Source organism: Manis javanica, chromosome 15 (assembly GCF_040802235.1).
Source record: "Manis javanica isolate MJ-LG chromosome 15, MJ_LKY, whole genome shotgun sequence".
In the NCBI taxonomy this organism is placed as follows: domain Eukaryota; kingdom Metazoa; phylum Chordata; class Mammalia; order Pholidota; family Manidae; genus Manis; species Manis javanica.
The window spans coordinates 27,370,501-27,391,643 of record NC_133170.1 but is presented as its reverse complement, the minus strand read 5'-3'; the positions used below and the strand labels follow the sequence as shown (position 1 = coordinate 27,391,643).

The window sequence follows — 21,143 nt, the reverse complement described above, 5'->3', positions numbered from 1 at the left end:
GCTACCTGACCTTTTTTATTGGAAAATAGTTGATAGACAATATTATATTGGTTTCAGATATACAACATAGTAATTTGATAATTACACACTCTAAATGCTCACCACTCTTGTCGGGAGGAATATGTAAGCGTTGTTACCCCGTTACTGTACCAAGTACTACAGTATTGTTACATTCTCTATGCTGTATTAGCATTCCTAGGACTAATTTATTTTATAATTTGGAGTTTGTACCTCTTTACCCTCTTCACCCATTTCACTCCTCTGCCTAACCCCTTTCCCTATACTAACCAACAGTCTGTTGTCAGTATTTATGGGCCTGGTTCTTTTCTGTTTGTTTTGGTTTTTAGATTGCATGTATAAGTGAGATCATAGGGTATTTGTTTTTCTTTTATTTAGCTTAGCATGATGCCCTCTAGGTTCATTCACATCACAAATGGGTTTCCTCCTTTTCTGTGGCTGAATAATATTCCATCGTGTATATATACCACATCTTCTTTATCTATTTATTTATCTCCACCTGACTCTAAACAGAGATATCAGCTATCTGCTGTGCTGCAGTTCCTTGAGAGGGCTATTGGGTCACTGTAAGAAATGATGAATGGAAGCTAATTGCACATAGGATGTCATGTTGCAAGGTAATCTGCTAGATCATTTTATTTATATATTTTTATATATTCATTAGAAACCAAAATGAGTGATTGGAAATCTGGTGATTCCTCTGTCTCAGGCCTGTATTTATACACAATTCACGTCCAGCTTGCAGAGTCTATATAAAGTAGAAATTTTGCAGTTATCCAGTTAATTTCAATGGTTGACTTTGAGTAATGCTTTGGAGATTGCACAATGCTGACTGGCACCAGCCACTTCTCAAGTGAGCCAAAAACTTGCCTTCAGATCATGATCCTTGCTTGGAAGTTGGATAAACAGTAGTACTAGGGTGGGGTGGCTTCCTTCACCCACTTTAAATAGGCTGTGTTTGCACACTTTTAGTATGCTTGGCTTCAAATCAGAGCTATTTGTGTGAAGTAAGGCTTTCTGGTGTTATTTAGCCTCAAGTGCTAGTGAACCTAAGCCCAATGAGAGAATTTGCTGTGGTGTTGACATTGGAATTCAGAATTCCAAGTTCAGACTAGAGACTAATATGGCTGAGTGGAAGAGCTCTGGCTTGGTGACTTGTACCATGGTTCCTTCCGCCTAGCTGTGTGATTTGGGCTGAATTATTTAGTCTCATGGAGCCTCAGTTTCCTCATCTATGAAGCGGAATAAATAATGTCTACCTCAAAGTATGGGTGGGTTTATTAATGAGATAGTACTTCAAATACCCTGAAGGCAGTAAATGATTCATATAAAATGAAGCATTATTATAATTAGGCTATGGAGCTTAGGTGCTGTTGGCTATATAATTAATTGGGTCCAGTTGGCTGTGTTTTGGTTGCAAGAGACTAAATATCTGGCTCAAACCAACTTAATCAAAAAGAAACAGTTATTAACTCATATAACTTCACCTAAAACTGGACTTTAGTTGGCAGAGATACTGTTAAGCAGGGTGAAGCATGGAAGTTTGTAGTGGTTGAATGACTCCTTAGTAAGCCCACAAAATATAGCAAATAAAAGTACAGGATGCCCAGATAAATTTGATAAATAGCCCTAACTGCTGAATTTTTGTAACTAATTGAAAAAGCTGCATACAAGACATTTAGGGTGTCCTGAGAAAGCCAATAAAGGAAGCAGGACAAAATCATTATATACAGGAGATTTCCTGTATACACAGAATGCCTAGCAACTGTCCTCCTTAGGATATTTCCACCCATGAAATTCTAAGCAGTGTTTGTAGATAGTGCTACTAGACTCAATTAGTTTCATTCTTACATCAATTAAATTAATCAGAGCCTTTCCTGGAAAAATAAAGAATAAGTCTAAGGTCCATACTATGATGCTTGAAAATAACAAAATTCTTTTGAAAAATAAAATAAAATGTGCTTCAGGTATAGTGTGATCCAGGAGGTAATTTTTTTTCATCTTTTTAAATGCAATTTTGCTGTTCTTGTTGGTCAGGTGGCAGAAAGATGGCTAGCAACTCCAGATATATATATATATCTTTCTGTGTTCTCGTCTCATAAAGAGAGAGTGCTTCTAGTGATCTGACAAAATCCATGATCTGAATTTCGTTGGTGAGAATTCCACCTCATCCTCTTAGCTGGGCAAGTTATTAGGCCCGGGAATGGTGTACTCTGAGTGGCCATCTCTGGGTTACATGCTCATCCTCAGGGTCCAGGTTGGAGTCATTTTTTAACTAAAGCATGTGGAACTAACATGGGGTGAAGGGATGGTTTCTCTGAAGGAAAATTGGTATTCTGTAACAGAAAGAAGGGATAAAATGGATTTTGGGTAGCCAAAAAAAACCACAAAAAAACAAAAAAACAGAAAAACCACTCTTGCTGCAAACAAGAAAACAAAAATAGCAAATATCTATTGCACCCAGGTTCTTTCATGGCTCTTTTAGCAAGAGCAAGATGTCATAGCTCAGATAAATGGACACTAAAATAGGACACAAATTGTGTCCATGACTTTAGATAAGGAATTCCTAAATTCATACATGGGCTCTTTGCTTCAAATTTCAAGGTCACAGAATTATCGAAGAATGCTTTTGTGTAATTCTTTATTTTTTAGTTACTAGTACTCTTTTTCAAAATTGTAATAGGACTATTGTTTTATTCTGATTATTGAGATGATATAGGTATAAAGGTTTATAGAGCAAAGTAAAGGTCACCAATAATCCCACAATCCAGAGATAACTCCTATCAACATTTTGGTATAATTACTCCAGATGTTTTTCATGTATGTGTGTGTGTGTATGTGTCTTGTCTATAGAGAATACTTAGTTAAAAATGAAGTCAAAATTACTTTACTAATTTTTAAAATTTGACAATATATTCTGGACATTTTTTCATATAAATAAATGTAGACTTAAAAACTTACAGTCTAAGGCTGCATATATTTGAGCAAAAATACCATAACTACCCACTCACATTAATTCAGTTTTTCTGGATTTTAAGCACTTACCTGTACATGTTTATTAACTAATTATTTCTTGTAAATAAATTTCTAGAAGTGGAAATGCTATGCTAACAATTATCTGGGCCTTTAGTTTTGACATGTGTTACTAAAATGCCCTCCAGAAAATTGTGCCTATATTGGGTACAGTTGCCAGAAAAAATACAGGTTGTCCATTTAATTTAAATTCCAGATAAAAAGCAGTGAATATTTTTTTATATAAGAATTTCCCAAGTGGCTGGACTGTTGTTTTTCTTTCCATTCTAAAAAAAATTCAAAGTAAAAAAAACAAAGTATGTCCCAAATATTGCAAAATCATCTGAAATTCAGATTCAACTGTGGATTCTGTGTTTTTATTTGTTAAATCTGGCAACTGTAAGACTGCGTTTAAATCTTGGTGATCAAACTATGTAGTGGCTCTGCCCCTCCACTCCTGAGCTGGGTGCCCTGTGCGTCGGCGCTGGCAGGCCAAGTGCGCCCAACAGCGGTCCTCTGCAGTCTGGCCATCCCCAGGGATGTTTCCACCTAGTGGTGTGTGAGTCCCTGCTCTTTTCCTGTTGTCGACCTCTTGACTTTTTTTTTTCTGGATGTAAGGGAGGCATCTCTGCTTCTCATTTTGTATTAGGGCTGCCAGACTGTGTGGCTTGAAGAACAGAAATTTATTTTCTCACAGTTCTGGAGGCTAGAAGGCCATGATTGAGTGCCAGCAAATTTGGTTTCTGGTGAGCCCTCTCTTCCTGGTTACAGACTGTACACTTCTCACTATGCCCTCGTGTGAACTTTCCTCTGTGCACACAGAACAGGAAGAGGACTCTGGAGTCTCTCCCTCTTTTGTAAGGACACCAATCCCACGGGACTAGCGCCCCACTCCTATGTTCTCACTTAAGCTTGATTACTTCCTGAGAGGCCCCATCTCCAAACACAGCCACCCTGGGCCTTGGGGCTTCAGCATAGGGATATGGGGGGGACGCAGCATTCAGTACAGGACACACATCCAAGGCATTGTCTTCCTCTTACTGATTTCAAAGACTGGCCAGGAGATTAGGATTTTGAAAAACAAAACTGGCAACTTTGTTTATGAACAGAATAACAAAATTTGTCAGTAGAATTCAACAGCTTAAGGAAGAACTCAATTGAAAGATTGATAACCTTAATAAATTGAATATTTACCCAAGTAACGTATTCTCTAAATAATCTTTTTGGCACACAGAAACTGTCTTATGGGAACATAAAATGTGCACAGTTGACATAAATGTGTATATGCATGGAAAAGAGACCTGAGGTATATTAATAATGTTAATGGTCATAGCTACCAGTTATTGAACACTATGCCTTACACATCTATTATCCTAAGTTCTTACATGGTAAAGCAACTTCAATTATTATGTCCATTTATCAGATGAGGCTACCGAGTAAATAATGGGGTTGAAACCACATCAGTGTGTTTTTTTCTAGGTGGAAGCGATATGTGTGATTTTCCAGTTTCTTTTTTATAGTTTTCTAAATTATTTACAATGAGTGTGTAATTTTTTTAGAATCACAAGAAGTTATTTCCACCTTAAAAAATGATAATGGAATCTTATAGAAATTAAGAGATGCTCAGAAGAAATCACCAGCTCTGTGTGAATGTTTATGGCAGCCAGGGAGCTCTGAATATTGTAGTTGGGCTGTTAATTTGATGGGCATTAAGTGGTATCTTTTTAATTGGCATTTTGTTGATGAGTATAATGTACATATGCTGTTAAAGATAATGGTGAACACTAAGTCTTGAGAGTGTCCTGACAATTTTCCTGAAGATGTCTGCAGCACAAACTGTAGCCCTAAACTGATGACATGCCACTTCTCCACCTTTATGGGAAGGCACAGGGCTTTGGTGACATATCCCAGAGGAGCAGAAAGTTTTATCAAGCTCAGCGTTTCAAGGAATTCACATTGCACATCACTCACAGAAGCAGCAGAACGCTTGGGAAACAGGTGTTGAACCCAACTACAGACAATGGCAAGAGCAAATATAGATGAGATCAAGCTGATCAGTAGTTCATACTGGGTTTAGCAAAAGGCAGAACTGTCCAGATTATGGTCCCAGTGTTTTTCTGCTCATGTGGAAAGGCCCAAGCTCTGAGGAAGGCAGTCTATTTGAAGAGGTGACCCCCACTAGCTATCCCCAGAGACTGATTTAGGGGGCAAAGGAAGGGATTTTAAAAAATGAATGCATGAGGAATTCTCAGGTTTAGTTGTTCAATATATTGCACACATAAAAAATGAGGACTCCCCATGACTGTTTTAGTTTGTGTCTGAAGGGGAGTTAAACTGCTTTTATTGAATCCTCAACTTCATTCATAAATGGATGGATGTAAGGTTCTAGGGTGGACATCGTTTTCTTCAGAATTTTGAAGGCATTTCTCCACTGTCTCCAAACTTCCAATCTTGCCCTAAGAAATCACTACTTTTCAGATATCTTTATATGTGACATTTTTTCCACCTGGAAGTTGTTGACATCTTTTTAGCCCCAGCACTTTGCAATATCATGGCTATTATGTTTGTGTTGGGCATACAGCTGCTAGATTAAATAGAGGATGCTCATTAAGTTTGGCTTTCAAGCAAACTATGAGCAATTTTTGCAGTATTTGGGATGTACTTTTACTAAAAAATTATTTGCTGTATTTATGTAAATTCATATTTAACTGGTGTCCTTTTTGTCTTGTTTTTGTTTTTGCTAAATCTGGGAACCCTGTAGAACTTGGGCTTTTCCATCTGGAGACTCAGTTTAGGGAAATTTTCATGTACTATTTTTTTCCTTTAAATTAAAATATTAGTATAAGCTTAAGAAGATAAAATATTTCAACAAGGCTTATAACCAAAAATAACACTCTCCAGCACCACCACCCCTTCATCCCTATGTTGCACTTCCCAGAAATGATCTGCTTCAATTCATTAGCTCTTCATTCTAGATTTGCCTCTGTGTTTCTTAATAATACATTTGCATTCCTCTTTTTCCCTTATTTTTTAAGTCTGGAATGAGGATTTCACTTTCTTACACCATCCACCATAAGTGTCCACAATATAGATACCCTCCCTTCTCAACCCTCTGTGGTATAAAAGCCATGATTAGATTGGTATTCACTCCTTTATTATGACTATAAATATTATTCCTTGTTGAGCCACATAGCATGCTGTGTTATAATTACATGTCCCTTCTTGTGCCACTTTTTGTTCTTCTCCAGAGTTATTAAATATCTTCTTTTTTCATTGCTTAGTTTTCTAAATAGCTGCCACTCTTTTATACCCAAAAGGAGAGTGGGCTTCAGTAAATTTCCGATGAGCAATGTTAATATCCACCTACCAGGCTATCTTTCACCTTCATGTCGATTGCCTGGGGCCCTCCACTCTACTCTTGTGTGGGCTATGCTCTCTGCATGCCTATTGTCCAAGGACACCTCTTCACTATTACAGGGATTCCCCTCGTCTCTGCTCTAGCAGTTTCCTGCTTGGATGCACATAGCATTTTAGGTTGAAACCACCTCCACTATCTTCTAGCTTCTACTGTTGCTTTTGGTAAAATCTGATGCCATCTTAATTCCTAAACTTCATGATGCTGTGCCTTGATACAGGTATATTTTGATCTGTTTTCATGGGTGTTCAGTGGGCACTCGTGGTCTGGAAGTGCCTGTTTTTCAGTTGTTGAACATTTTCCTGAGATATTTCTTTGATGATTTTCTTCCATTTTTTTTTTGTCTGATCTCTTTTCTAGAATTCCTATTAACCAGATCTCCTGACTGGTTCTCAAATGTCCTTGTTCTAAGCAAATCACTCCTGTGTGACCTCTCTACTCTTAAACCACACTCACAGCATAAGGGGCCACAAAATGTGTGTTCGTGGTGGGGTTTCCCAAACCCAGCAGTTCTTAGGTTCTCTGAATACCAGATGAGTGTCTTACCCTGTCTACCTGGAGATAACATCAGGTCCCATAGGTTAAGGGTTCAATCCCACCAGATTGCTCCCTTCCCCACTTCAGAATCAATAGAAGTCCAGGTTAAGAAGCTGTGCTTCTTAAGACTGGCTATAAATTGGAGATTCATATAATCCTTTCTTTGGGTTCAATTCATTTAGTAGTGTGGCTCACAGAACTCAGGTAAATAGTTGAGTTACTAGATTATCAGTGTATTATAAGAGGATACACCGTGGGACAGCCAGATGGAAGAGATGAGCAGGGAAGGCTGGGGAAGAGGCACCCAACACCCAGCACCCCACCTGTTCACCAATCTGGGAGCGCTCTGAACTCCATCCTGCAGTTTTGTGGAGGCTTCATTACATAAGTATAATTGGTTAAATCATTGACCGTTGGTAACTGATTTCAACCTCTAGCCTCTCTCCTCTCCCCTGGAGGTCTGCGGGGAGGGCTATAGAGGGAGGGGGAGTTGGGACTGAAAGTTCCAACCTTCTAATTCTGGTTGGTTCCCTGACAGCCAGCCCCCATTTTCAGGGCTTTCCAAAAATCACCTCATTCACATAAACTTAGGTGTTATTCAAAGGGGCTTACTATGAATAACAAAAGACACCTATTTCACCTTTATGGCTCTGAAGCTAATTCAGGAACTTGAAAAAAAACAAATACAACAAAAGATGCCCTTACTGCTCTAAATCACTTAGGATATTAATGGGATTTGGGAGCTGTTAGCCAGGAACCATGGATGAAGACCAAATTATATGTTTCTTATTATAAATCACAATATTACACACATTCTTTCTTAATTCTTTTGTCATACTTTCTGGGATTTCCTCAACTTTATCTTCTAGACCTTCTGTTTAAGTTTTATTTTGACTATCATACTTCAAATTTCCTTATTTTCTTCTCCTTGGATGTTTCCTTCCTTATAGTATCTTCTTGTTTCATGGGTACAGTATTTATTTATCTCAGGATTTCCAGTATTTTTGAAGTTTCTCTTTCTTGCTTCTGGCATTTTCTGTGTCCTCTGAGTTTCAGTCTTCCATCTCTTTTGACCTGAGGCTTTCCTTAGATGTTTGTATTTTGAGGGTATCTTCATATTCAAGAGTGAAGTGCCAAAGTGAATTGGAAGCTTGTTGAGTAGTGAGCTCAATGCAGGTCAATGAGGCTGTGAGCAAGCCATCTTCTTGGCAACCTCCAGGTATCAATGTCTGTAGGCATTTTCTCTTGGAATCCTTTGGTGTCTGCAGGAAAGAATTCTCCAGTTGCTTGCCTGGTATTATTCTGGGAGTAGAGCAGGGTACTGGAAGGGGGCAGACTCTCCCTGTATTCAGCAGGTGAACACTCATGTCCCAGGTAGCCCCCCCTTTTCCATATGCATCACCCCTGCCTTACTTGTTGCCAGGTGACCTTTTTGGTTGAGTTTATTTGCAACTTCCCCTTTTTTGATGGGGTGGCAGATGGGTAGGCGTTTGGCTTGGTAGGACAAGGGGGGAGACTTGGAAGTACATGTGTAACTATAACCAAATTAGCTCTGACCCTCGACCTTGCCTTTATGGTACCAGTGCCCCCAACTCCTGAGCCTCCACAGTCCCCCTGGGGGTGAATCCTCATATGTCATTGGCCCCTCAGCTGCAGGCACTCAGGTTCCAAATCTCCAAATTGCTCCTAAGTCCAGTGTTGTTCCTTCAGTAATTTCTGTCATCTACAAATTGTCTTTTAACTGTATTTCATCCACTATCCTGACTTATTTGTCTTTGTAACTTTACCTTGCTGCCCTTAAAATTTCCCCTTAGTGTTACTAAGATTTCAGGAGGAAGCAAAAAAAAAAAACTTATGTTTTTCATTAGCCACTTTTAACTCCAGGTCAGATGGACTTTCCTAATGATGTTTTCTTTGGGCTGACTGTGAAAAGTACGGTGAACTCTCTGAGAACCATGAGAAGCTGTAGGTGGAGCCATAAGGGCAGCCTTGGGGTCAAGCCTATGGTGTGTAGTCTACATTCACGTCAGGAGAACTGAGCCTAATGTGGCCCGTGGCTTTTGGAAGTCGTATCCCAACACCTGACACAACCCCAGCATTGAGTGCAGACGTGTTTGTACCTCTTCTCAGTCATGAGTGTGTGAGAAGAGCCATCAGCTTCCTGCTCACCTCCCTTTGAAACAACAAAAAGCTGCAGTTTCACCTTTTGCTAAAGTATTATCTTTCATTTGATGACTCCTGGAGTTCCACAAAGAGACAAAGGTCTTTCTTCATTGTGAACCACTTTGCAGAAGTTATCCCAACAGATGGAGCCACTGGGAAGCACCTGAGTGATGTTCTTGTGCATCTGATGCTACGTGGCGAGCGGCACTGAGCCAGTAGGCAACCTGCTGCCCAGAACGCCAGGCCCATGGTCTGCTCTGGGCTCACATTCGTGCTTTAGTAAAATTACAAGTTACTCCACACTGTGGACCTTTGGGCTTGCTCCCAAATAACTGAAATTACAAAAATTAAGTCTTTTCATTCTGCAGGAGGTACTGCATGGGCTCAACAATATCTACTGGCATTTCTGTATGTCTTTACCTTTTTGAGAGCAGTTTCATGACCATCGGGTCCTTGAGGCAGCACTGAAGAGCTTGGGGCACACCTCATCGTGTCATCCTTGTTTCGTACATGCAGAAACAGAGAGTCGCAAGGGACTGATGGCTGGTTCGGCGAACCCTGGGCTGCTCGGGAAGTCAGAGAGACATGGCCTCATGTTGGGGGAAAAAGCAAGGGTCCTCACTTTCTTTGCACAGGCCTGGCACAGAGGACTGTGGGCCCCAAATCTTACATATTGTCCAATAGAAAACAATGACGTTTAATGTCGTGTGGGACAGATGTCAAGGTAGCAGGAAACCAGGGGAAAGAGAAAGCAGCCATACTGGGATGGTCAGAGCATCTGTGAAGGGGTTGGGGTTGGGCCAAGCCTGGAGGATGGTGGGCCTGAGGAATGGGGGAGGGAGAAACCAAAGTATCTCTGGGTGCAGCAAGGGAGGAGCCAAGCTGTGGCGAGACCTCCATGCAGGGAGGAAAATGTCTGGTGTGTGCTGAGGGTCAGAGATGGGCCCCAAGACCCAAGGTGGACGGGAAGGGCCAGGGCTCCCGCTGAGCAGATTGTCTGATGCTTCATCTCACTGCAGGTCAAGTGAATTGCTTAGACTTGACTCTTGGAGGACTTAGGGGCCATTAAAGGTGGAGAGTCAATGACCCGGAATATAATGACAACTTCTGCAGGTCTGGCTTCCAGTTGCATGTGCTTATTGGTGCTGATGAGCCTCAGGGGTGCTTGTAGGGGTGGGAGGTGTCTGAGCAAACCAGAGATCCCAGAAACATGGGCGGTGGGTGGAGACCACCAGGTGCCAGAGGAGCTGAGGAAAGAGGCTGTGAGCTGCTCTGTGTTTTTGGAGCTATTCCTCATGCAGCTCAGCCCCCTTCACTAACTACACTTCCTTTGTTCTGATCCTCCCTGGCAGGGAAAAGGCTGGCACAGTGGTCCAAGCAAGGAGACCTACACATACATTTCTGATAGCGGCTGGACAGAGAGGGTCCAGACCCTCAACTTCTCAGGAGGACGACACCCCTCCCGTGGCCTCCCACAAGAAGTGACCAGACTAGTAAAAGCTGAGACTGGACCCACGGGCTTTAAAGATGGGGCCTAGGATGTTGGAGTGAGGCTGTGGGGGAAGGTGAAAGCCGATGGTGTGGGGAGGTCAGGGGTCAAGAGATGCCAGAAGGCGCATGGCTGTGCTACAGACCCACCCAGGGAAGGGTGGCCGAAAGGACTAAGAAATAAATACCTGGCAAATCGCAGAGGCTGTGTGTTTTGCCGTGTGGAAACGTCAATAGCTAAGAGGAGCAGAAAGTCAAGCAGTCATGACAGAAGGCGGTTATCCAGTGCACTCCGCTTCCCAGCACCACCCGCAGATCACCGGAAGAGTAGCGTGTTTACCGTCTGCAGCCCTGGACAGCGGGGTTCTTGCGGGAGCTAGACACTAAGTGTGGTCTAGGCGTTCAAGCCTCCTCCTAAGTGGCACCTGGAAAGGATGCTGGAGAGAGGGGACTGGGCGAGCAGGAGGAGCTTCCCAGAAGGAGCCTGCTGTCCTCTCCTGAGGACAGGCCAGGAGTGGAGAGCTGTCAACGCCAAGAGCAACGTGCGTCCCACACTACTAGAAAGAAGCCCCTCCCGCGCCTGGGAGGCCTGCCCACAGCGTTACCAGGGCCCCGGGAGAGCCACGGGGGTGAAGCTCTGATGACATTCACCCACAGGCATGTATGGACGAGAGGCAGGCGACGCCTAGACCACGGTTAGTGTCTAGCTCCCTCACCCCAGCATGTTTTCCTCTTGGTGACAATGCACATGGGGCTGATTTTCTTGCATCGCATTTACCGTGCTAGTTATGTGGGCCTGGGTTTGCTGTTTGCTTCTGAGCAACTCCCATGTATGTTCTGAGTGCTGGGGCTTTGGTGACGGGGTTGCGTTACGGCTGCAGAAGTCTCGGCAGCAGGACTGTTTTCTTAGCCACGTGCCCGACAGAACCGTTCCTCATGCAATGTCTGGCGAGTGAGTGAGGTCACGAATGAATGAAGTGTCTGCTCTGGTGACTGCGTACAGTTAAAACACTTATATCCAAACCTTCAGCTCACACACTGTTCACCACAAGTGAGGTGTTGGCCAGCGGTGTGCACATGCACACACACGCGTACGCACACACACACTCACACACACACACATGCGCACACACTCTTGTCTCTCCCAGGCTTCTCTCCTTACTAACGAAGCCAGTAACTGTCATCTCCTGTGAAGGTCTGTTTCCCAAGTGGTGCTCTCATTCGTTTGTGCCCTCGTTCAACAAGGGCCCACCCCTACTGTGCACTGGGCCCAGGAATAAGGCTGACGAGAAGCCATGCCCTTATGAAGGTTGGGTTCTGGGGGTAGGGTGGGGGTGGGGGCTGGGAGCCGGCAGGGAACTGGTACAATAAACAACTAAAATACATTGTGAAATATATCTATGAAATACAGTGGAGGTCGGTGGGTGAAGAGCAGCTTAAATGGGGGAGGCAGGGAAAGCCTGCCTGGAAGGCAGTGGTTAAGTGAAGAGCAGAGGAGGTCAGGGAGTGAATTCTGCCCGTAGCTGGGGGGCATCATTCCAGTTGGTGGGAGCATCAAGTGCAAAGACCGGGGTGGGGGCATCCCTGGTATGTTCTAGGGGCAGCGAGGAGACCTGCGTGGCTGGAGGGCAGGTGAGCAAGCTGGAGAGGAGCGGGAGGCGAGGCCTGGGGTGGCTGGGCGGCCGAGGGTGGGGCCCACCAGGCAGGGAGTTTCCTGTTCTCTGAGTCGAAGGGGAAGCCGTTCTTCCAGGATTCTGAGCAGAGAGGTGGTGTGACTGTCGTACAGTCGAACGGAATTGCCACTTAGGAGGAGGCTTGAACGCTGTACGTAACAGCAGGAGGCGGTTTGGGCTGGGGTGCCCGCAGCTGGGATGGTGAGATGTGGGCAGGATCTGGATAGTGAGGGAGAGCCAACTGGGGGACTTGGATATGGGGGTGGGATGCAGCTGCAAGGGTGATTCCAAGACCGTGTGGCGAGGGCTGCGACAGACAGAAAGGCCCGGAGGCTGGAGGACCCTTTCTGCTGCTGCTGGAGGCCCGGGGTCCCCAGGAAGCTGGGCTGCGGGCTGACGTCCTGCAGTTGAGCAGCCTGTGCTCCTCCCATTTCAGTGGGCCCGGCAGAGGGTGAGTCCGCCTCCCCGCCCCACCTCATTCTCCAGGAGGAGCCAGCGGGAGAGCGGCAACTGATGTCACCCTGCCCCAGCTGGTCCTGATGCACTTCGCATGTCGTCAGGAGGGCTGCATCTGAGCTTCCCTGATTCATGGTCAGGCTCTCACCATACCCCCTCTCCACATCTGCACCCCAATTTTACTCACTGTCCTCCGCACGTTCCTCACGCTCCCCACTCAGCCTGGAGCAGAGCAAGCCTGCATCTCAGCCAAGTGACAGTACACAGAGCAAGTGCCCAGACACATCCCCGTAATGGTGGGCCAGGGCATTGGGTCCTGATTGGCCGCAGAGCGGTCAGAGATGGCCTTCCAGGAAGTTCTCTCCACTCAGCCCATTCTTGGGCACATTGGGGTCATGACTGTCACTGGCTCCAGGGGTAAATGGCAGGCAGAGAGTTGTCACATCTCCGTGGAAACCAAACCATAATGGGCAGCAGACGACCCAAACGCCCTGAGCACAGGCAGTGGGGCAGGAAACAGTGGGGTGCCTTCAGTGCACCAGCAGAGCCCCAGATCCCCCTGAGAAGGGGAGAGAAATCAGTGGGGGGCTGAGAACACATCTACTGCAGCTCCTGGGGACGGTCCATGAGGCCTCGCGCAGAGCAGATGGGGTGCAGGAGGCTGTGGGCCGGGGGCCTGCTCGCAGGCAGCCCACAGATGGTCCCTGTGCTGGGCCCTCTGCCCCTGGGGAACACCCGCTCTGGGGCGAGCACTGCCTCTACCTTGAGGGAGCAGAGGGCCGACTTTCTCTTGGGTGCCTCAGGCTAGTGTCAGGTCTCTGCTCCTTGAGCTCAGCTGGGCTGGCTGGAGACCGGGGATCTCACGGGCCGCAGAAGGGGCCGAAGTGTGTGGCAGCCCCAGCGTGAGGGAGTGGGGAGAGTTTTGGGCAGAGAGTCTGGAGACTAGGGGCCGGCCTTGGCCCTGCCACTCAACTCACCGTGGGACGCACGCCTAGACTTCTCACCTCTTCAGTCCCGAGTCCTCTGTTTCATGTGGGAAGTGGAAAATTGGATCGAAGGATCTCCAGTAGCTCTTTCCATTTAGGAATTCTGAGATCTTTAACTCCATCATATGTATTATCTATTCCAATGACAAAAAAATGTGTGGTTTTTTTTTCCCCACACCATCAAGTTCTCGAACACCAGCGAGGTCCTGTAATTCAGCTCAGTTTTGACACTGCCTACCCACAGATGGCCTCAGATCCCTCAGGTGAAGGGCTCAGTCCCACAGGACCGCCTGCCCCTCCCCCACTTCATGTGCCAATTGCAAGTTCAGGTTGTTGTGTGCTCCTGACTGACAGTTCTGATGATACCTCCTTGGGTCTGGTTAACTTGCTAGAGTGGATTACAGAACTCAGAGAGATATTCTACTTACTGGATTACTGATTTGTTATAAAAGGATACAGTAGCCAGATAGAAGAGCAGCATTAGGGCAAGATATGGGGAAGGGACACGGAGCTTCCATGCCCTCGCCCAGCACCCCAGTCTCCCCAGATCTCCGTGTGTTCACCAACCTGGAAGCTCTCTGAACTCCATCCTTTAGGGTTTTTATGGAGGCTTCATTCCATAGGCCATTGGCCATTGGTGAATGATTTGACCTCCATTCCCTCCTCCTCCCCAGGGAGGAAGGGCAAGGACAGAAAGTTCCCATCTTCTATTCCCATGGTTGGTTCTCTGGGACACAGACGGCAGCCTTGGGTGCATTCCAGAATGTGCCTCATTAACATAACAAAAGACACCTTGATCACTTTCAGCACTTAAGAAACTCCAAGAATTTTAGGAACTCTGCGCCAGAAACAGGGTGAAGACCAAATATTTTTCATTATGAATCACACATCACAACATGGATGATAGGCAACCTGATTTCCAGGTACATGATGGAAAATGAAAAACCCTGTTCTCTGGTTGATTCCATACTTATTAAGCATATTTATTCAGTGGCAGGCAGGCAGTTATAATAACCAGGCTGTTATTACAATTATTCTGGTACCTGTGCAAAAATGGTAGGTTTATGGATTGTCTGTGACACAGGTGTGTTGTGAGGATTAAACGAGTTAATATATAAGCAGCGTGCCTAGAACTGTGCCTGGCCTGCAGTAAGCATATGTGAGTGCTAAGCTTCGTTATTATCATCTCTACTATGGGATGGGCCACAGAGACCTGCTTTGCCTGCTAAGGAAGAATGGAATCCTCAGGCTCATTTTCACAGGGGTCCAAAGTCCAGCCCACAGCCGGGACTGAACACTTGGCCTGGAGTCTGGCTCTGTGGACCACAGAGGAGGATCCTTTATCTCCCAGCTCAGTCTCAGAACACAAAGCCCACCTGGGTAAGATGCATCAGATGGTTGTTGGAGAGCACGGTGCAGTGATGGTCCTGAAGGCTTGGTGGCTGTTGGGCTCCCTCTGTGCACGAGATGTCGTGAGCAATGCTGTGGCTTTAGGCTGTGAGCAATAGGCTGTGAGCTCATCATTGAGTCATAGGGTTTTAGAGCATCTCAGAGATGACAGATCAGCTGGTTGACCTGCATGCCTCTGTCCTCAGCATATGGAGGGAAACCAGCTCCAGAGTCCTGTTCACAGAGTGGCAGGGGCTGCAGGCTTCCTGTGTAGAGGTTAGAGTTCCTGGTCCTCCCAGTCCAGCTTGTTCCTGACCCTGAGGTCTACAGCTGGAGATAAAGAGTGCTTGTCCTTGCAGCCACAGTCTCTCATGCTGGAGGTGATAAGAAACAAAATGAAACAGCTCCCTTCAAAAACCGTTCACAATGCTTGAGATGATTAGTGGGAGAATCTTTGGGCCACACTGATGCATCTCCATCCCAGGCAGGCACCTTCTCCCCTGAAGACTCAGAACCACTTGCCATGCCTGACAACTCCACTAGAGGGAGCCACCACTACCTGTATTTTTCCCACAGATTTGATGGGAAACAGGACTGCCTTTAGTGTGCATGGAACCTCCTGGTTGGAAGCACTCTTGAGGCAGCTCCTAAGTCATTCCCTGGGATCTGTGCATGACCAGCCAGACCTGCAGCATGAATGCACTCAGGGCTGGGAGTCTGCACTGCCCTTCCTGGAAGCTGTTGGGTTCTCTTCCCCAGGAGTACTGATGTGGCTGGATGTCCAGTGGGCTGGGTGATGACCTGTCCCCCTTGCCCATGCATGGGCGTGAGTTGGTGCTATGTTCACTAGTAAACACTGCTGCTCAGAGCTCCTGGGCAGACGTCAGGGTAGGTGAAACTTCAAGGATCCCTGATCCCCTGGCTTGTGAAGTTAAGTGGACAATTCGAGAGGCCCATGCCTGTGGGATGTCCTCAACCTCCTGGAAGAGGCAACAGAGCAATGGGAAGCAGCAGGACATTACCCTGGAAGCTGCACAGAGGCCTGGCATCCTGGACACTTCTGCCCAGTTTGCTCTCTGTGGAGGGAAATTATCTGTAGGGAGTAGGAGATGACATAGCAAGATCAGGCGTCCTTTGGAAAAATGATTTTCCAGTACAAATACCACTTGGTCAAATACCACTTGGTTTTCTGGAATCTCACCAAGTTAAGAATCAGGCTGTATTATCTAGAACTCTGACCTGGTAATTGGATCTGGAGTTGGACAGGCAGGTGGGTGACCTTATGTACAACCTCTCTCTTCTAAGCAAAGTCTTTAACTCTGGGCCTCAGTTTCCTCCTCCATCAAGCAGGGCATAGATTTCGATGATTTTTAAGATCCCCTGCAATAATAGACAGTGTACATTCAGTGTGTCCTCCTGCATGGGGCTCGTCTGTCACCAACTCTCTGCTTTCTGCAATTTGAGGCATGTTAAAAGTTTCCATCCCCTATAGAAGCATCTTTTACAAATATCAGTAAAAGTAAAATTAATTAGATTGGCTTCCACTTAGCTCATCAAAATGATTCTGAGCCCTTCGGTGCTAAGGGGGTCACCAGTAATTTATGCATTTCATAGCACGAGGCTGGGAAAGTCCAAAGGCTGGGCTAAAGCTTACATGTCCTGTGTCAACAATGATGTGGTTACCGTCTGGTTTCTTGTTGGGTCCTGGTTACTTTTAATGGCCCGGTGCCAGCCTGGGGCTTGGTGAGGTTGCCTCACACCCCGGTGACAAGGTCCACATTGCTCTTAATTTCCAAGCACTGCTTTAGTCTCTTAAAGATGCCTCAGTGCCTCAGACTCCATTCCATGTCTGGTTCTGCTGAAAAAGCACGTGGATGACTATAGAAGGGGTAGGGAGAGTTTCCTTAGAGGCAAACCTGGGAGAAATCGATTCCTCATTCTAATTGGAATAAGGAAGGGTATCTTTCCATTTCCTTTTTGTCCAGAGTCAAGAAAGGCTTCTGGATATTAACAGGAACAAACCAGGGCCTGCTTGGTCTAGGCCCATCCTTCATTCTTCCTTGTGGGTCAGCATCATCTGGAGAACATGTTAAAATGCAGATTCCTGGGCTCCAACCCCCAGAATTACTGAGTCAGTAGTTCTGAGAAGGGACCCAAGAATGTGCATTTCCATTGAGCTCCCAGGTAACGCTGATGCTCAGGTCAGGATACCACACTTTGAGAGCACCGGCCTGGCACATGACAACAGCAGGCTGCTGCGTACGTGTAGTGCCGTGAGCACAGTACATGTAATAACCTGGGGGCTTGGGGCGTGTAGGGAACAGTCAGTGCAATAGATGTGTGCATAGACAAATCTCCCGGAAAACAGGGATGCTCCCTTCTCCCTCTGTGGTTAATGAGTGTGGTTGTCACTAAACTATTGGCTAATTACCACATTTGTGGGAAGCATCCCAGGTTATGATTATGGATTCTGGCCACTAGGGGGAGCCAGGACTGTTTCTTCCCGGGCTTGAGGGTCTGACAGAGGAAAAGTACTGATCAGAGTGAGCAAAGCCTTCAGAAAATGCTGCAGTACTTCGTGCGGAGCTGCAGCTCAGGTCTGCAGTCCTCATGTGCACAGACATGGGGAAGCACGGCTGGGTGGGGAGAGGGGAATTGTTTGCTTTCAAATTGTTTGCTTTTCCTTCCTTGTCTCAACGAGTATTCACAGGAGCCCCTTTACGCAATAGATACCTGGCGGCCTGAGGTGAAGTGGACATCGCTGTTCCTGTTTTTCAGATGGAGCAAGAGAAGGGGGGAGAAAAAGGAGCGTGTGTAAGGTGGCAGTAAGGGCTAACTGGGCCGGCTGGACCAAAATGTTTCCTGCCCAGGTGTGTTGTGGAGCGCATGCAAGCCTGGGCCTGGGCTGGCCAGATCTGAGGTCTCTGTCGACCCCGAGTGTCATGGTCTGTCAGACAGAGCACCTCTGGGTAGGGAAGGCAAAGGAATTCTTTAGGGGGAAAAAGACCAAGCAAGGCAGTCCTCAAGGCTAGGAAGACAAGATGACCGGGACGGCCATTTTCCTGCCTTGCACCTCAAAGCAGTGTGGCCGGGAGTGTGACCCTCCGTGTATGGTAACCCATCTCATCTGCTGGCAGGTACGTTCTGAGCATACAGCAGGCAGCGAAGCAGACACAGTGCCTGCTGACCGCAGTCTCCCCTCCGCCTGGTATTCCCACGGCATCTCTGCCTCTTCCTCAGTTACTAAGCTCTCTTCTCCCTACAGCATGGATGAGCTTCAGAAATTGCTTAGTCTCCCACAAATTATTTAATTATTTGGAAGGGATTTGCATTTCAGCCACCAAAACCCTTTTTCTTTCCTTTCTTGGCATCAAAGTAGTCACTTAGTGGTTTTGGAGAAAAGATATAACTCCAAGTAACTCTGGGACATGGCAGGGCATGGGTGAGCTGGAAGTGTAATTCTGAACCTAATTCATCTGTGGGATGGGTTTCTATGATGCATTTGTGTGTCCGTGTGTGCCTTCTTGTGCATGTGGCTTACAACTTCTTTGGCAAATTGTGGCAACAAAACCTCAAACAAAAGCTGTAAAAATTTAGTCTGGGGATGTGGTTCATATTTCCTAGATTGTCTCCTAAAGGATCTTCCCCCTACCCGCCAGTAACCCTCTAGTTGCTTAGTAACATTCTCTTATTCCTGTGACCAACACATGCAAATCACTTGTTTGCACAGAGTCCCTGTAACAACCAGATGGAGGAACCAGAGCCTTCCTTCTTAGGCCATAGCCAGATTTTTCTCCAGCTCACCGTGGCCGCTTTTTGGCATGAGCAGACTCCTGCTTTTATAGATCTGAATGAAAAGGTAGAGGCGGGCGCGTGCGTGTCTGGACACTATAAGCTCCCACCACAAACACATTTCTTAAGGCATTTTTCATAAGCAAAACCATGTCTCCATGCTGTTCAGGCATTTCCCACATGGGTCTCCTCACTGCCAGCTGCAGAAGGATCTTAAACAAAAGACCACGGGGCTCCATTTCGCCTGCATTTATGTCCTGGAATAAACTCTGCCTTTCCTAGTGACAGTTCCCGAATGGGCTTCTTTGTCCTTTGTTGAGTACAGGGGCGTAGCTCTATACAATAGCCTGTCTGTGCTCACCCATTAGCTGTCTTGAGCTGTCTGATGGCAGATGCTTTCAACCTCCCATCCTGGCCTGGCCTACTGCTCCCCTGAACTCACGCCTTTGGGGACACTGCAGAGCCTGGTGCAGGTCCCCTCTGCCACTCGGCACCCTCCCTTGCCAACCCGGGCCTTTGTGCCCCCCTCCCCCCCCCCGTTGCTGCTGTGGCAGTGAGTGCTGCCTGGAGGCTGGAAGCAGGAATGAGTCCAAAGATCCAAGTCAGGGGTGAGTGAGTGGCATTTGCCGTGGATTGCCACTCCGGCCCTTCCCCTGTCCTTGAAGGACCCCTCCTCACCCTCCCTCACGGCCTTCCCCCAGCTCTGTAACTGCCGGGAACATCAGAGCAGGAAAGTCACTTCTCCATCTGAATTTTGCTGCACTTCCCTTTTTTCCTCCCCTTGATGCTGAGCGCTATTTTTAGCCAGGGATTTTTTTTTGCAGGGGATCCATGGTCTATTTTTGAAGCCCTTACGGAGGCCAGATCATCCTGTGTTCCTCTCAGGGACTTGGAGTTGGGTGGGAGAGGCCAGGGTGGTGGGGTGGCAGGGGTCTCCCTGAAGATGGAAGGTCAGTCAGGAAAGGCCTAGGGAGGTTGGCAGAAGCTGGATCCCCGGTGAGTGGAGAGCCTATTACTTTCTAGTGCCGGACAGCGCGGGAAGACCCACTGTGGTCCTCCCTCCACTCGCCCAGGGCTTTGTGCTGCCTCAGCCCCGGCTCTGTCGCCCAGCTGTGGCAATGACATTGCCTTCAAATGTGGTGGGTGGTCTAATTTATCACATTGTCCGTTCCTTTTCCTAAATTTCTACTCTCAGATCCCCCACCTCCCCTCCCAGGGTGTCACCTTGTAGAGGCAAGGAGAGAAGCCTGGGCAGGCCACAGACAGTGGCCAGGGCTGCATAGGCCCCGCGTGTGGCCAGGAGAAGGCAGCGGGGCAGGGATTTGGGGACCACAGGCTCTGCAGAAGAGAGGGGACACCAAGGGCTCAGAGGGCAGGGCTCCTTCTTGGAAAGCTCAGGAACCTGTTTTGAGGGACTCAAGCAGAGACATTAATGGGGGCATGGTGGTGTCCTGCAGAGCCTCCCCTAGACCCCGGCCTCCCTCACCCCTTCCTGGTGCTTCGTGTTTCACTCCCAAGCCTATGGGACTGGCAAGGGGGTGTCTGCAAGACCGGATGGAGCAGGTGCGGAGAGGGATCTGGGTGGAAAATGCCAGAACGAGCTGGTGAACATGCTTCTAAACTGAACCAAAGGCCTCCCTTATCTCTGCTTTCCATGCAAGGAATAGACAGAGGACGTCCTTGCAGACCCTCGATGCCAGGTCAGCCTCCTTTCTGTCTCCTCAAAGAGCTTACTTCCCAGGGCCGGGGCCTGGTGCTGCCTTGAAAATGACGGGGGCTCTTGGTGCCAGCCTGCCCTGGATGCCCCACTCCACATCTCCCACTGTACTGAGGGGTGAGGGGAAGGAGGCAGGGAGGGAAAGGTCTTTAATTCCAGCTCATTAGCAAGCAATTGCATGGCCTTTCTGACAAGTGTGGCTTTTGGAAGCTGGTGCCTGCCCTCCCAGGCTGGCGCTGAGGCCTAGCCTGGCCCTCAGAACTGCAGATGGTCTACAGTGTACCTCTCTGGCTCCATCAGCAGGTGGGGGAGGACACCAGAGCTCTGGGTGCCCCTAAAATTCCCCCTATACTCCCCATACTCAGAATCCCACACTAGTACCTAGGCTAGTGCTGGCATATCTTAAGCACTGAAAATATATTGGTGGAATGAATTAATGAAAAGAGCAAAATGTGCCATTGTATAAGCATTTCCAGGAAGCTTTCTCTTTGTCCTTT

At 47.0% G+C, this 21,143-nt stretch overlaps 1 protein-coding gene across 7 annotated transcripts in view; it reads left to right on the top strand.

The window, feature by feature from the left end:
• Positions 1 to 21,143, top strand: part of KCNA6 (potassium voltage-gated channel subfamily A member 6) — a 200,747-nt gene that overhangs the window by 23,450 nt on the left and 156,154 nt on the right. The window contains exon 2 of one of the 7 annotated variants that reach the window (XM_037009035.2): positions 10,498 to 11,925. The exons of the other annotated variants lie outside the window; for them this stretch is intronic. The gene's annotated coding sequence lies outside the window, so the exon portion shown is untranslated. Of the gene's footprint in view, positions 1 to 10,497; positions 11,926 to 21,143 lie in introns of those variants that run through there. 7 annotated transcript variants of the gene reach the window in all.